Consider the following 16474-nt stretch of genomic DNA (forward strand, 5'->3'; position numbering starts at 1 on the left):
TCTAATTTTACATAGTTTTCATCCCTCTCCCTTCCATTTCATATTCTAAAGGACTCTAGAGCCTAGGATTCCAATAAGTCCCTAAAGGAATCATAGACCCCACCCCCCGGGGCACTGAAGCTTCATAGGAGGGCGGGGTCTATTGCTCTGCACCATGGACAGCTCCCAGCAGTTTCCCGAGCCTGTGGCCAAAATATCCCTGGGTCTCAAGGAGAGCCTTATTGCTTTCACCTGTTTCAGTGTTTTCAATGCGTATGTATGCTTGCGTGGGTTTTGGGGTTGGGATGGGGAGAGTAAATGTGACTGAGACCGCTAAGGCAACAGACTCTTGTATGTCCCGGGACAGAGGTAGCATAAATTCTTAAAGAAGTTTGGAACATTTATTTTGTGGAGGAAACTTCAGTAATATATGATCAAATTCAAGGTCTGCTTGCATCAACTTGTTTGTATGTTAGGCTCTGAAGAAAACTTCTTAAAGCTCTGAAGAAAAGTTTTTAAAATAGAACAACATGCTTTCCTGACCCATCAGTATCCTAGACCATTCTTTGGGTTTGTTTTTTTTAAGGTTCTAGTATAAATTCTAGATAACAATCAGTATTACTTGCTGAAGAGGAAAGGAAAAGTGTCAGAGGAATAGAATAATAGGTTAGTCAAGAGTGGAAATAGAAATTAAAAAATTTAGAAGAGATTAGTATAGAAACATTGCTTTCAAAAATAAGAAAAAGATTTAGTTTTCTCTATCATTTCTTTTACATATCTGCCTTCATTTCTTTCTTTATTTCATACCAAAGTATTAAGAATTTTTAAAGCCAACAATGTTTATGAACACCAATTGAGACTTTAAAAAACATTATAGAGGATGAATATAAAATGTGTATGTCTGCAGAAAAAAAGATAATACTTATAATAATTTGGAACAAATAAAATATTGTTTAAAGTGTAAGAGGGTTGTGCTCCCTTCTGCAGCACATATATTAAAATGTAGGAGGGCAAGGACTCTATTTTGTTTAATTTTTGTATCTCTCTCAGTGCTTAGCACAATGCATTGCAAATAGTATAAGCTTGATGAATGTTTGTTTAATGACACATTAATTTACATGTTCAAATATACTATTAGGAAGTAGCAGGGATATTTTCAAGCAACCAATCTAATAAATGTTCTAAGTCATGCTTAACTTTAGTAGATGACCTCAAAATGTGATGGTCACTATCAGTTCTAACCATTCTATATACTTTGCAGTGAGTTGAAAACCTTAACCCTACTTCTTTGCCTTGAATATGGAAGCAATCAAATTCTTTTTTAAAATGTAAAGAATTTTTTTCTTTCCTCCTCCAAATATATGTATACATGTATATACATATATATGTATACATATATGTAAATGAACTATTAATAAGTGAAATTTTGTTTTACAAATCATTTTAAATATCTATATTTATGTGAAGGAAGCACATAGGTTAAATCAACAAAACAAACAAAAACTGTAACCCTCAAAATTTATATTTAGATGTAGTATGATATAGTGATAGTGTGAGAAAGAAATGCATTTAAGACCTGTCTCTGACACCTATCAGCCATATGGGAAAAGGCAAGATGTTTTAGCTCTCAGTGCCCCAGTCAACTCACTTAAGATGTATAGTTACAGATCAATTGTTGACCTGCATCAGGGAAAGGATTTCCTTTATGAAAAATTCCCTACATGGAAGAAGTCATATATCTGGATTGGGAAAATAACCCCCAAACTCATGGTCATTGGCCGGTGTTTATTAATTAACTACATATAGTTCCAAAGAACTTTAGAATTGTGGCCTGAAAATGAGGAATGACTTACCCTAGATCACTTGAAGGGAGGTTGGACAAGTTATTGGCAGTGCTGAAACTAGAATATGTATCTCTTTGATCCTGTCTTTTTCCCCCCAGTACATCACACTGCCTCCTAGTGGATAGAATAATATGCATATGTGAATGCATAAACAATTCAAACAACCTGTTTTGTTTTGTTTTTGTTTGTTTGTTTTAGACCTCTTGATTCTAATTTTAAATTAGCTGAGCATTCATTCTGAATCTTGGAGAATTATATTTCTACTAACATAATAATTGTGTTTGACTGACAGATCACTTTATCTTCGTATTGGAAAAATTACTGCTGGAATTAGCATGTAAGCAGATGTGCTTTTTACCAGAAATATACATTCAGGGATAAATGGAAGAATTTTGTCATGGACAAAACCAGTGCCAGGTTTTCCCCACATGAAACATTTGGACAACAGATTAAAGTAAGTATTTTATTATTCACATAGCTTAATGTACTCAGGGAAGAAAAAAAACTCATTTTCTTTCTCAGAAGAATTTTGTGACTTTTGCTGGACCTAATTCTCCCCTTTGTGGGTGGAGTTTTCTTTCTCTCTTCTGCTCCCATAGCACTTTCTGCCTGTTTTATGTACTGATGTTCATTTCATATCACAATTATTTGTGTATATGTCTTCTCTTCCTTACTAAGCTGTAAGCTTTTGGAAAAGGATATATTCTTAATTATCTTTGCAGTGCCCTCTCCCTATTACCCAGGATAGTGCTTTTTATAGAACAAGAACTTCCTAAAAGTTGATTGAAAGTTGAATCCCCAGGTGGTGATAGAGATAGAGGTATTCCTCTTCTCTCTTCTCTGTTCTCTATTCCCCCTTCTTTAATGACTTTTAGTCATTAGTCTAGTTTAGTACCTGGGCAGGCAAGAAATCAGTGGAATATTGGAATCTTGGAATAGTGTATTATTGCAGAAAATAGCTCTCAAAATGTGTAACACTCATGCTTTCTTTTGTTTGTTTTATCTAAGGTGAAAACCTGATAGCTTAATACTTCAAAAATTGCTGCATCTCATTTGTGAATATAAAGTACTATGAATATAGGGTATAATGCATGGTAAGAAGTTTGAGAAACCAATGTTCAAATTGACATCTTTCTCATAGAAAGTTTTTTATATACCAGTGTTTCTCATTTTATTATTTTCTTATTTATTATTTTCATTTTCCTACTTTCTCCTGTTTATTTTAATAGATTCTAAGGAACCTTAACATAATTCATCTAGCAGGTAGGAAGTTGAAAAAAAAAAAACAACAACAGCATGGTTCTGGATATTTGAAGATGTTACCAAGTGAATTTCAGTTTGACTAGAAATGTGGTGAAAAGGAAGGATATGAACCCCTAAGTTGTTTTGACAATTAGCTATTTCATTTCCTGATGGCGTTCTGGTAGGAGAAATATTTTAATGTAGCTAATTCTGGATTATTTATAGAAATAGAGAATTAACATGGCTAATAAAAGAGGGTGTTTAATTAGATCCACTGTTTCTTCCCTGTCACAAATCAAGAGTAAGAGATCAGATAAGAGAGGTACTGAACAGAGGAATCTAGGATGATAGTAAATCCATGAATGGAATAGGTGAATTATGATATTTTCTTCTTCTGATACAAATTAACCAACTTTAAGAGTTCCCTTTATTTAACCAGCAGACAGCACAATCTGTTTGATTAATTATTTGTTTTTGTATAAGAGCAAAGAAACGGAATCTTAACAGCTGAGGAAAAAATAACATGAAATTGTATTAGGGTCTAAGATAGTAAACAAAAAAAATTAGACTGACCTTTTGCTATTTCCAAAGTAATTTAATTATTAAATTATTGTATTAAAATGTGGATCTTTTTGTTGAATAATGGATTAAAAACAGTCTATCATCTGAATTATTTTTAAACATAATACTAGATTTGTAATTTCTTTAAAACCTCAGGATAATGGATTATATTAGATTGTCTTCTGGTCTTTTAGTGTTATCTTAGACAAAGCTTTTAGTGTCATTTATTGAATATATATTGAAGTGAAAGGGCAATCCCTTCAGTTTCTTATATCTGATTTCTTGGTAATAACTATGTGCCATTCTTTAATAAGAATGGATGTCTCTACTGCCATGCATCCAAAACTGTTTCAAATAAATCTATTTAGAGACTGTTCAAGGTAGATCAAATGAAGAAGGATCATCTTAGTGCTCTTCCTTTTTAGTTCTTTTTCCTTTTTCTCTTCCCCATGACAATGAATGAATGATTTTTTGATATTTTTCTCTGGAGCCCTGATGCAGCAATGTGATGGTAAATGTTTAACAACTGGCTCTCCAGGAGGACACACTTTAAAATTTAGTCTGCATTATTAATATTTTCTTGGGCACAGTTGCTAGTGTGTTGGGTCTAGAATTAGGAAGATCTGAGTTCAAATCTAGCTTCAAAACACTTAATAGCTTTGTAACCCTGGGCAAGTCACTTAACCTGGTTTGCTTCAGTTTTCCTCATTTGTAAAATGGCAAACCACTCTGGTATCTTTGCCAAGAAAGCCCCAAATTGGGTCATAAAGAATCAGACATGACTGAAATAACTGAACAACATCATCACTGTAGATAATCAACAAAACAATAAATTAAATCCTGATTTGGAGCATTTGCTAATTTCTGAGATATAAATTTTCACAGTGAAAATTTAACCAATAGCTCTCTGAGCCTATATTACCTAGTTCCAATATACCCCTGCTGGAGTGGCTATTCTGCTTCTTCCCTTATGTCTTAGGAATGGCACTAACAGGAAAAAAATAAATTGAAATGTATTATTTTCAAAGGAAGTTAATTTTGTTACACACAATACAGATTAATTATATTTTAGGTTTTAATTGACTCTCAAAATTGAAGTTTTGAGGGCAAACCAGAATAGTAATCTTCTTTGTCAATGCCAAATATTTTTTAGAGTCTGATTGAAACTTAATCCACATAATAATTTGCATAGTAAAAAGACAGGCAGTTATCCTGTGCAAGATGTTTGTAGTTGATCCTATGGGATTTGAACCTGCAATATTATGGAGCTTTAGGACACTTCCTAATTATTTAATCTAATAGTCTTTTTCTCAGCACCTTTCCTCTTCTTTCTGTAGCCATCAGACAGTGTCCGATACCACTTCCTGACTAAAATTTTCTAATCTTTTATCTATATTTTATTATATGATTCTGAGTCTTTCTTCTCTTACCTCTCTGATTATTCCCCTATCTCTTTGGCTGGTGTCTTTAAAAAATTCTCTAAAAATTTAGACTTTCCCTCAAAGTTTTGTCCTTGACTCACTTTATCTTCTACCCTAGGTAGGTATTCTGATTTCACAACTTTAACTTTCATCTCTATGTATTTGGTTTTAAACTCTTGATATTTAACCAGGAACTTCTGACTGTATATGGATGTTCCATTGGCATTTCAAGTTCAAATAGTCCAGAACTGAAGCTAGAATCATAAAACTCATCATGCTTCTCCACTCCAATCTATTCTCCAAATTTGGAGTGATCTTTTTCTTTTATCTTCTACATCCTGTCAGTTTCCAGGACTATGAATTTTACTTTTTCAATTTCTTCTTATATCAACTTCTACCTTTATCCCTACTTCATACTTTTATTGCCTATTCAGGCCTGATGCTACTTGGTTCCTTTGTATACCCCGAATAGGTAAACTATGGCTAGTGGGCTAAATCTTTCTTGTTTTTATATATTCAAGAGCTATGGATTATTTTTATACTTTAAAAAATGCAATAAAACTTTATTTTAAAATGTGAAAACATTCTTTGCTATGAGCAGTACAAAAAAAAAAAAAGGCTGCTGGTCAGATTAGGCCAACCACTGGTGCAGACTATTGACACAACATTCACACTAATTTCTCTCTCTCCAGTCCTCCTTCCTCCCTCCAATTTCTCCTATACCTACTGTCAGATTAAATTTCCTAAAAGCATCGCATCATTTAAAAAACACTCAAATATCTTTATAGTTTACACATTTCAGCTGCCTGATAGTCAAACTGAGTGTCCTGTGACCATCTCAAGTTCAACATTTCTAAAACAGAACTCATTATCTTTCCCTTTCCAAACACACCCTTCATTCGTTCCCTGCTACTTACTTTGTTCTAGGCACTGTCCTAAATTCTGGTAAAGCCTTTGTGCTCCCTGAGGGTAATTCAGTTGCTTTCATCTCCTTAGTCACTTTTCCTACTGCTTATAATTTTCTGAAATTTATTTCCCTAACCAAACTAAAGGGAGCTGGGAATTGCATCATATAGAACCATTTGTAAGCATTATTCTCCTTCACAGGCACCGAGAACCTATAGTTGACTTATCAGTGATTATACAGTTAATAGTATTCAAAACTTGTCATGTCATTTGAAAGAATTTGGTAGCAGGTGTCTCCTTAGGAGCTTTTTAGTTTTTCAGAGAGCAGTCCATTGGGCCACACCAAGGCAATAAATTGTCAAATACACATTCATGTCTTCCTCTGTTCTTTCTCTCCCTTCCCTATCTTTAGCTCCAGGGAGGAGAGGAGCCTTCTTGGCTTTTTCCACATTCTCTCCTAAAGTTCTGTTTGAAGCAAGAAAATAATTGGTTTTCTTAAGATGATTACCGCATTTCCTTGGATTAGTCTGTGAGCAAAGGGTGGTAGGAAGTTGTGGGAAATGTTGCTTCAGTTTTATAGATGATGTTGCTTTCTGTGGGTTTGCATGTTTTTAATCTCTAGTTTATTAATTGGACAATCTGGGTCTTTCCACAAGGAAATTTCTGATATCCTTTTTGAAAACTAGTTTCTTTTTTACGTCCTGTAAGAATATCTCATGTTGCAATTCAACAACAAAATATCAAACAAAAAAAATGTCAAGCATTCGCACTGTGTTACGGTATTGGGGGATGGTGGGAATAAATGGCACTAATTTCTATAGCATTCTTGTATTGTATGTATTCTTTGATATAGCACTCTTAAGGTTTAAAAAATGCAGAATCATCACATTTAATCCTCACAAAAAGCTGGGATGGATAGGAATTCAGTAAGCAGAGAAAGAGAATGGATAGAATTCTAGATATAGAAGATAGCTTGAGCATTCATGGGGGCAGAAAAGCATGAGTTGTTTTCTCATTCATAAAAATAGATGATGGTGTTATGGTTTCTAGTTTCCCTTCCCACTAAATAAATCCATGTGTTTGGATTAGAAGAGAGTAAGTAGATGAAGCTAAGACTGAAAATAAAGGTGATAGATGATAGAGAGCCTTGAATGTCAGGTTGTGGAATTTGAACATTGTTCATTAGGCAGTAGGGAGTTTTGAGCACAGAAGGGACATGACCAGACTTAAAGATAAGGAAAATTAATCTGACAGCCATGTCAAGAATGGACTTAAGGAAGAAGAGAAGAGAGATAAGATTATTGACCAAAGACTAATGTACTTTTAAATACTAAATGCCACTTTATACAAGCTACACTGCTAGATACACTGGGCAAGACATAAACTTTAGATAAGCCATATTCTTATCATAATCATTTGTATTCCCTTCTTAGCAGACCGAAGACTAAAATTCTTTCCTTACTCCTATCCAAAGACATCAGTCCTTTCCCAGTCCTTATTGACATGCTATGATCTGTTTTTGAAGGAATAAGGAAAGTCATCACCCTTGATTTTTCTGTTTGTACCAAGTGAGCTTGACTATATTAAAAACAAAAATTAGCTGCTCATAGGTCTTCTTCTCCCTCTGGCAAGTGAATGAGGTCTCTCATTCTCCCACCTGGGCTTGTTGATGTTGTTAGCTTCTTACCTCTGAATTTTAGGGTGACAAGATGTGAAGAGACTGATACTAGAACAGCTATTGAGATAGGATTTAGGGGATGACCAAAAGCCAGCACTAAAATAAAGCATTGACAGTGGAATAAAGTCTTATAGAGCAATAGAATGGATAACGGAAATTCTTGTGAAAATAAATGTATTTGTATTTATATAAAATATAAGAATTCATGGAGATATAAAAAGTATCTTTCTCTAACCAAAAGCTTGAATTATACCCTTTGAGGAAACACTAAAAATTTTACACACACACACACACACACACACACACACATACACACACACGCTTACACTGATATATAGATATAGATATAGATATAGATATATACGTGGTTAAAGCAAGAATACTCATCTGTGTTAATACTTAATATAATACTAGAAATGCACAATAAGGCAAAAGAAAGAATATAAAGGCATAAAGATAGGCAAAGAGGAGATGAAACAAAGTACATTTGCTGATGACATGGCTTACTCAGAAAATCCTAGGGAATTCCCAAAGAAACTAATTAAAACACTAAATGGCCTCAGCAAAGCAGCTGCTTACAAAATAAACTAACAAAAAATCAACAGCATTTCTATATAGCAATTTCAAAACCCAGAAGGGAATATGAACAATTTGAAGTCTCACTTAAAATAACTTTGAAATGCATAAAATATCTTGGAATCAGCCCACCAAAGCAGTGTATAAATATAATTATGAAATGGTTCCTAAAAAAAAAGATAATTTGTGATACTTTATATATATAATATACATGGAAGTTTGTTTTATTTTATTAAAATATTAATTTTATTATTGTATTTTATTTTTATACCACTCTCATTTATAAATATATTAATCCAACCTCTCATAGAAAAATCATCTCTTTTAACAATTTTTTTTTCTGAGGCAATTGATGTTAAGTGACTTGCAGGGGGTCATAGCTAGGAAGTGTTAAGTGTCTGAGGTCAGATTTGAACTCAGGTCCTACTCACTTGAGGGCTGGTGCTCTATCCACTGAGCCACCTAGCTGCCCCTAACAAAAACATTTTATGAGAAAAAAAGAAAAAAACCTCTAAGCAAAATCATGCAATACATCAGTCAGATGTGATAGCACATGCATTATCATACATTGTTCTCTATCTCTTTAAGGGGAAGGGAGGAGATACTTTTTCTGAATTTTTCTCAATGAACTGAGGTGGGGAAAGAGGTGCATTTTTTAGAGTTAAGATGAATCATTATAATTCAAAACATTAAATTTTAATTTTGTTATTATTCTTTCTATTCATATTGTTGTACCTATTACATATGTATTTTTCTGGTTTCTACTTATTTCACTTCACATTATATGTCTTCCCATGTTTCTCTGTGTTCTTCATATTTTTTTCAGCACAGCAAAACCACCATTTGTTTAGTCATTCTCCAATCAAAAGGTATCTAATTTGTTTCTGATTTTTTTTACAAAGTGCTGCTACAAATAGAATGGTGTATCCAGGACCCTTCTTTTTGCCCTTGATCTTCTTGGGTTACGTACTTAGCAGTGGGATTTGGGGATCAAGGGTTATGGACATTTTGGTCACTTTCTTTGCTTAATTTCAAATTGCATTTTCACAGAAAGGTTGTAGTAATCTACAGCTTCACCAATAATTCATATTTCTACAACTCCTTTAAACAGTGGATATTTACATTTTTTCCTAATGTTTGCCAGTTTCCTTGGTGTGAGATGAAATTTCACAGTTACAATTTGTATTTCCCTTATTATTATTGAATTAGAACATTTTTTCACATGGTTGATAATAGTTTGCTATTTTTCCTTAGAGATTTTTTTAATGGCCTTTAACCAATTATCTATTGAGAAAAAAATATCAATTCATTACCCTAACCTATATCCAAACAGACAGGAACTAATTCAATCACTGTGGCTCTCAGTTGTAAGTAAGTAAGTCAGACTCGTTGCCTGTAGACCTCAGTTCTGAGTCACATTAAATGATAAAATCCACCTGCTGAAAGAGATTGCTGAGATATTTTAGTCTAGTTTTTCTACTGTCACTTAAGCCATCTATAATAGACAATTATCTCTTCTATTATTAAACATTTCCAGAGATGGAGAGTTCATGACCTTCCTCAGTAGCCTAGTCCTGTTTAATCATCCTTCATATAAAGGAGTTCTCCTTTTTGTTTAATAACCTGAAGCTCTGTTACTGCTATTTAAACCTATTTCTGTCTTAGGTAGAGATACAGAACACCTGGTCTGCACCCCCTAATAACCTTGTGGTGACCCTGCAAATATTGGAAGATAGTTATTACCACTCTTCAGCTTTCTTTTAAGTAGACTAAATTGCCCCAATGCCTTTAAACTTCCAATATTCCCTGTTAAAATAAATATTCTGGGTACACAGGCCAAATTTCATATAAGTGCAAAATCATGGAGCAGATGGTAGTTTATCTTACCCCAACAGAGGTAGTTGAATACAGTTTAGTTAGCATTAAAAATGATTTGGGGGGATTTCATTTAACTTTAATTGCAGACAAAGAGAATGTGGATTTATGTTTTTAGAACTTTAGTTGACCGTGAAGATCCATGACTTCTTTTTTATAACCTGGAAAACAAAGTCCAATTATTCTCCTTTAAGCTTTCCCCCCAAATACTTCTGGGTTTCAGGGTATCAGATTAACACAAATGAATGCAGGCCAATTTAGTACTTGTGTATGTTGGGGATGGAGAAGATAATATATCTCCCTTTCCCTATTATCTCCTGCCTCCCCAATCCTTTTAGGAATAACAAAAAAGCACATAAAATCTCTTCTCTCCTAGAAGATCCAAAGTGTTTGTAACTTATCTGGTGCTGGGTGAAAGTACAATTCTTCAGTTTATTCCCTAGGACCAGTACTATCATCTGGGGCAAGACCTTTGACTTTTCTGACCCTCAGTGTCAGCGGGTCAGAATATATAGCAAGTCTGGAATGCTGAATTTGGAATAGCACCCATCTCAAAGTTTTGTCAATCCATAAATGTGACAGATGTAGTAGAGATAGCATGGTGCAGTAGATAGAGAAAATAGGCTGACAGGGACCTTACCTCAGGTTCTTAGTAACTCTGATGCTGGACAAATCTCTTAACCCCAATATCTTGGTCTCAATATCTTCATCTGTAAAATGGAGATAATAATAACACTTGCCTCATTAAGTCATCTCAAGGAACAAATGAGACAGTGCATGAAAAGAGCATAATGTAGTAGAGAGGGAATTGGAAGTGGAATTAGAAATATCTGGTTTAAAAGTTTCCTGAAATACTTCTTGGCTTAGTGAGCTTGGAGAAATCATTTTAACTTTGCCTCATTTTCCTAATTTGCAAAAGAAGAATGTTTGCCTAGATGGCCTTTAAGGTCGTTTCCAACACTAAATCTATGATCTTACAGTAAAGTACATTGCAAACCTGAGAACACTCTATAAATGGGAACTATTCCTTCTTCTTCTTCTTCTTCTTCTTCTTCTTCTTCTTCTTCTTCTTCTTCTTCTTCTTCTTCTTCTTCTTCTTCTTCTTCTTCTTCTTCTTCTTCTTCTTCTTCCTCCTCCTCCTCCTCCTCCTCCTCCTCCTCCTCCTCCTCCTCCTTCTCCTCCTCCTCTTCCTTCTTCTTCTTCCCTGCAAAATGGGAAAAACATACTTGCACTATCTACCTCAAAATAATATATGTGGACAGTGCTTTGAAAACCGTAAAGTCTATTGTTAACATAATTGTAATCCTAATTGTTCTGTTTAAAAGAATTCAGCAAAAAAGCAGAGCAAGAGTTTTCTTCTGTTCATATCTATTCATTCAAGAAGATATCTTGACCCCAGGTTCAAAATGAGGTGAATTCCTTGTACTCCTGTTTCTTAGCACTAAAAAGGTTCCTTGTTGTGAGGATCACAGAGGTACAACTGACCTTTGGTCCCATCTAATTAGTTCAGAAGTTTTTAATCAGGGACTATAGTCTCAGGGTCCATGGATAGGCTTCTGATGGTACATGAACTTGGATGGAAAAAATTATATCTTTATTTTAATATGTTTGATTTTCTTGTTATCCTATGTATTTTATTTTTTGAAATTGAGAACATTTTTGTGAGGAGTTCAAAAGCTTCATTTGATAGTCTTTGACACAGAAATGGTTTAAGAATGCCTGGGTGGATTCTAGTCCAACTCCTTTCATTTCCAGATGAGAAAATTGAGGCCCAGAGAAGCTAAGTTCAAGGTCATGAAAAGAATTTGGATCAAAGTTCTTTGACTCTAAGTCTAGAATCTATCTACTATGTCACTTAATCATGGCCTATGGAATCACATTCCTCTCTGGCCAAAATTTTAGATAGTAATATTTTCAGTGAAAGTGGTATAGCCAAACCTAGCCACTTAAAAATCTTGTATCATCCATATCTGATATTACTATTAGTCCTTATTGTCCACTGAAATCAAACTGTAGTACCTTTTAAAAGAGTTTAGTGAAGAATGTAGAGAATTCAGAAAAAAGTCAATTATATTGGAATCTCCTTTCTCTGTCTCTGTCTCTGTCCTATCTCTCTCTATCTCTCTGTCTCTTCTGTCTCTTCGTCTCTATCTCTGTGTCTATCTGTCACTCTCTGTTTCTCTCTGTCTCTGTCTCTTTTTGTCTCTCTGTCTCTCTCTCTCTCTCTCTCTCTCTCTCTCTCTCTCTCTCTCTCTCTTCCCCCTTTTCTCTCTCTCTGTTTCTCTCTCTGCATGGATACACAAGTATAAAATGTTCATATATCTGTGTATATGTACATATACACACAAACACATTATATACATACATATACACTAATTATTAGGTAGGGCTTCCCTTCTACATTTGGGGTGGCTTCTAGTGGAGAAACAGCCTTTTGTTTTTGTTATAAGGTGTTTTTGAAAGGGGAAAAGGAGTCTGGAAGGCAGCAATGGTAATTTTTTAAAAAAGGAAAGAAAATGGAGTCAGAATTTTCTTCAGATCTTTGAAGAGTTGCCTCTTGGAAGAGGGATTAGATGTCTTCAGTGCAGTTCATGAGGGAAAGGCTAAAGATCAGTAGGTGGAAGCTTTAAGGAACCATAACTTTGCTCTTTTCTCCTGGCAAATCAGGAAGAAGAAAGAGTTCTGTGATGATATCACCCTCAAATATAATCACACTTATGTGTAAAGGTCTTGGAAAAGTATTTTTTTCACCTAATTTTCAGTTTTCTTGCCTACTAAAACATTGTCTATTTTTGTTTTCTTCTATTTGAGAAACCCTAGTTTCATCTGTTTCCTGAGGAGGAGTTTTTACTGGGAATAGTAAGAAACAAAAAACCAAACAAACCCTAAAATATATAGATGTATGTAACCATCATAGGTCAGTCAATTCTTTGATATAGACTCTTCTTTTGAGGGAGGCTTTATTCCCATTGTATATACAACTATTTAAAGATATTCTATACTCAGCAATTTAAAGGATTTTCAAGGTTAATTTTTAACTTACTTCTGCTGGCTTAGAATCCACTTCATCAAAGATATGAGTCCATTGTATCCAAAAAAATCTTTAAATAATTGATGGTGTTCAAAAATAGAATTGATTGCCTTGGGAATTCTCCATTGCTGAAGGTGTTTAATCAAAGGTTAAATGATTTCCTTTCTGGAATATTGTAGAGGGGAATTACTGCTGTGAGTGGAAAGTTGGACTAAATGACCTCAAATGATCATCTTCAACTTTAAATTTCCACGCTTAATTTGCCATAAAGAAACAAATCCCAATTCTAGCACTTTGTATGACCTAACCTAAACAAAATTGTTGCAAATGATTGGAAAAATGATTACAATAAAATCTTTGGGGACTCTGCTTAGATTTGTAGTCAAAATTGTTTTAGTCGACCTAATTAATACTGAGCCCGGCTCCAGTTATAACAAAAGTTCTATTGTATCTCTTTCCACAGGCAAGGAACCATAAGAGTCTCTAAAAGCCCCAGTGATATTTCAAACAATTCCTTTATATTAGAGAGTTCCAAATTTGACCAAACCGATGACACAAATTGCTAGGAAAGGAATTTTTTTCTTGCTGGACAGAAAATGAGCATTATCTTTCCAATATTTACAAAAGACAACAAACAGATGACTATTGCTTAGAAATTGTGTATCTACAGCAAATACTCTTTCATGGAGTTTGAAGATTGGAGAAGTTTTTGTAGTATTATTCAGTCTTCCTATAAGATCCTATGACAAAAGGATAGTTGATAAAAATTTTGTTGTTTTAAATCATATTTTTTAACATAGTATAAAACAAAAATCTTGTTCATACAAAGAAAGTGATATTTTTCTCTTTGTCATTAATTGTTAATAGAATGGTAGAATGGAGAAAGAGAAAAAGCTAATTTTTTACCTTATAGTTAAAAGACCAAGACTGTAAGGAAAGGGGAAAGAGAATAAAAATTATACATAGCACACCTACTATGTACCAGGCACTGTGTTATGAACTTTACAAATATTATTTCATTTGATAGCCTACTCTAGTTTAAGACAAGCCATATTACCCAAAACAAGCAACTTCCCTTTTCTTTTTTATCTGCAAAATAGGTATAACAATATTCAAACTATCTACTTCATAGATTTGTTATGAATAAGATATTTTATGAACCTTAAAGCAAATGCAATTAGGTGACTAATGGTTAGAGCACTTTGTTTGGAACCAGGAAGACTTATTTTTATGAGTTCAAATCCATTCTCAGACATACTAGCTGTGTGACCCCAGGCAAATCACTTCACTCTGCCTCAGTTTTCTCATTTGTAAAATGAGATGGAGAAGGATATGGCAAATCATGAAGTCATGAAGTTTTGGACATGACTGAACTAGCTCACTGGCAATGACAGAATCTTAAATGAAGTTTGTGAATGTTATTTGACTATATTACTCAGATTATATTACTATTGACTGATAGTGCTCAGACATTGTCAAATGTCTCAGTATCAGGCACTATATGGTGTTCATGAAAATAATATTAAAGATGACATTTTTTACCTTAAAGAATATAGGGACTTTCTCTTTGACTTTCAATGAAATTATGCTATCTTTGGGGAGTTTCTCTATAGAAGGGACTAGCACAGTGCATGGTACATAGAAAAAATTTAATATTTTTTGTTTATTCATTCTAAAACTATTAATTCAGTTCTATTCAATGAGCATTTGTTAAATACCAACTATATATATATATATAGAGAGAGAGAGAGAGAGAGAGAGAAAGAGGAGAGAGAGGCAGACAGATTTAGAGAAGGAGAGAGAGAGGCAGACAGAGATAAGAGAGAGAGAGAAAGAGACAGAGAGAGAGAGAAAGAGAGAAAGAGGCAGACAGAGATAGAGAGAGAGAGAGAGAGAGAGAGAGAGAGAGAGAGAGAGAGAGAGAGAGAGAGCGCGCGCATAGTGTTCAATGCTGGGGTTACAAAGAATAAGAGAAAATATATTTCCCTCTCAAATAGGTTGCATCTTCTATTCCATTGTGTAAATGCCATAGTATTACATTGGTTTAAATAAAGAGTTCAATGCTGCTTTTTTTCCTTGGAGGAATTCTCTTTCCAACATCTCTGGACAGGTAGCAAGTTAGCTTCTGCTCCAACCTTTTCACAAAGGAATACTGCCCCATGACTTGGGATGTCTGATTTATGTCTGGGATCACTTTTCCAATTGACTTTGATGAATGAAGCTAGCAGCCTCACAGTGAGTGCTTATATGTGGTGGTTATTTTCCTGTGTCAGAATAAAGACTACATGTCAGCTTTCAGGGAAAGACCGCAAAGACAGTGAATTCTCACCAGCATGGAATGTATGGGGGACGGGGATGAAGCCCTGATAATACCTTCTATTTCAGTGTTCTTTTGCTCTGTGAGCTGAGATACTTTTATGGATATGAGTTCATGCCTCTTCTACATTGTGGGGGAGTTAGGGAACAGGTGGTCTTGTAAAGATGAGTTACCAAGACATAGTGAGGTATAAGTAGCTGATGAGGCCGAAAGAAAAAACCCAGATCATCTAACTCAGTATCCATTTATCCACTTACTATATCATCCTGGTAATAACTATTTTACTAGAAGTCATGGAAGAATTCATAGAATTCAGGCCTGGCAAGCCCCTTTGATATCATCTTTGAGATCAAAGAAGGTCTATGTTGAGATTTCAGATCTATGAACTTGGATGGGGAAAAATACATAATTAATTTCAGCCTAACATCCTATATGTATTAAAGACATTATTCAGAGAAGGAGTCCATAGGTTTCCCAGGATGACAAGGGTGTCTAGGATACAAAAAAGGTCAAGAAACCTTTGATCTAGGGTCTAGACTAACATTCTCATTGAGATGGAAAGTGATTCACACAAAATAACGTATCTGATAAAAACCAGAATGTAGACACAGATTTTCTGGCTCTAAGTTTAATGCTCTTTCTGTCAGACTTATCTTCAATATGTTGATAAAATCTTCTGTTTTCTTCCCAGACTTTCTTCTGAAACAAGGCATAGCCTTAACTCAAAGACAAAATTGGTTGTTACTGTACCCTCTATCCATCCATTTTCTTACTCATTCCCAGTGGCATTAAATTCAAATAGAAATGGGGGCTACTAATCCATACATAAGGATCCCTGTACATCACATATTGACTTCATTTTAAAATGTAATATTAAATATGTTTTATTGTAGGTTCATTTTATTAAATATTTCCCCATTCTATTTCAGTCATGTTTGAGTTGCCTTCAGGAGTTCTGGGAGGCTTGCATTTGATGCTTTTATTTTACCCCATAAGTTATGCAAGAAAAATGATGTGGATATTTTCACTAGGCTCACAGCCTGA

At 34.4% G+C, this 16474-nt stretch overlaps 1 long non-coding RNA gene across 1 annotated transcript in view; it reads left to right on the forward strand.

Annotated features, from left to right (window-relative positions):
• LOC116421870 overlaps positions 1-16474 on the forward strand; it is a 125564-nt gene that overhangs the window by 1898 nt on the left and 107192 nt on the right. Inside the window, exon 2 of the long non-coding RNA XR_004232455.1 lies at positions 2116-2277. This is a non-coding gene — a long non-coding RNA (uncharacterized LOC116421870). The remainder of the gene's footprint in view (positions 1-2115; positions 2278-16474) is intronic.

Source organism: Sarcophilus harrisii, chromosome 2, assembly GCF_902635505.1.
Source record: "Sarcophilus harrisii chromosome 2, mSarHar1.11, whole genome shotgun sequence".
Classification (NCBI taxonomy): Eukaryota; Metazoa; Chordata; class Mammalia; order Dasyuromorphia; family Dasyuridae; genus Sarcophilus; species Sarcophilus harrisii.